Genomic DNA, 825 nt, shown 5'->3' with positions numbered 1-825 from the left:
ACTTGGTGTTGTCAGCACCACGCTCAGCCAGTGAGCTAACCGGCCATCCCTATATGGGATCCGAACCTGCGGCCTTGGTGTTATCAGCACCGCACTCTCCCGAGTGAGCCACGGGCTGGCCCAAGTTTGAGCTTTTTAAAAAAAGTTTTTCTCTCAAACTAGTGGCCAAAAAATGGCTAAGACAATTTTGGTGCTTTACCTGTTTGTCTGCAAAGCTAGAGAATTTGACATATCACTAATTACAGCCTCCAACCATATCAACAAGACTCCCCAAAAGAAGGACCAATGGCCACTCTTGAAAGAATTTAAAATATCAGAAGATAAAAAAGACTGTAGGATTTGGAAGCTTGTGTTGTCTTTGCCCAATAAGCATTGCTTCATCTCCAAGTAGTATTCTTATATTAGCAATGGGCAGATTATTGGCTTTCCATACCCAATCATAAGTTATTACTTTAAATCAGCATTTGGAAAATTCAAGCATTTATGTAGTGGATATAAACGGAAATATGAAAATGTGTGCCAGCCTATCTCAATAAATTATAATATCTGTAATTCTCAAGGAAAGCACTTTTGCTTTTACTTAGAAAGGGTTTCAGATTTGCTTTATGGGCTTCTGCTGTCTTCAGCACCTGATAAAACTTTAACCAGGGAAGCATTAAACACAGTGCAGTAGCTTCTGTCCAGGCTCCTCAGTTCCTTCCGGCAGCATTTATCAATGTAAGAATTAGGATGCTTCCTGCAGTGGCACCAGCTTCCGCAGAGCTGGAGCATGCTGCTTGGCCTTAAGCCCCAGCATGGTGAGGTTTCCTTCCTGCTAGGTCAGTA

Source organism: Galeopterus variegatus, unplaced genomic scaffold (genome assembly GCF_000696425.1).
Source record: "Galeopterus variegatus unplaced genomic scaffold, G_variegatus-3.0.2 Scaffold2063, whole genome shotgun sequence".
Lineage (NCBI taxonomy): Eukaryota > Metazoa > Chordata > Mammalia > Dermoptera > Cynocephalidae > Galeopterus > Galeopterus variegatus.
The sequence above is the reverse complement of the archived record's forward strand: the minus strand, read 5'-3'. Positions refer to the sequence as shown.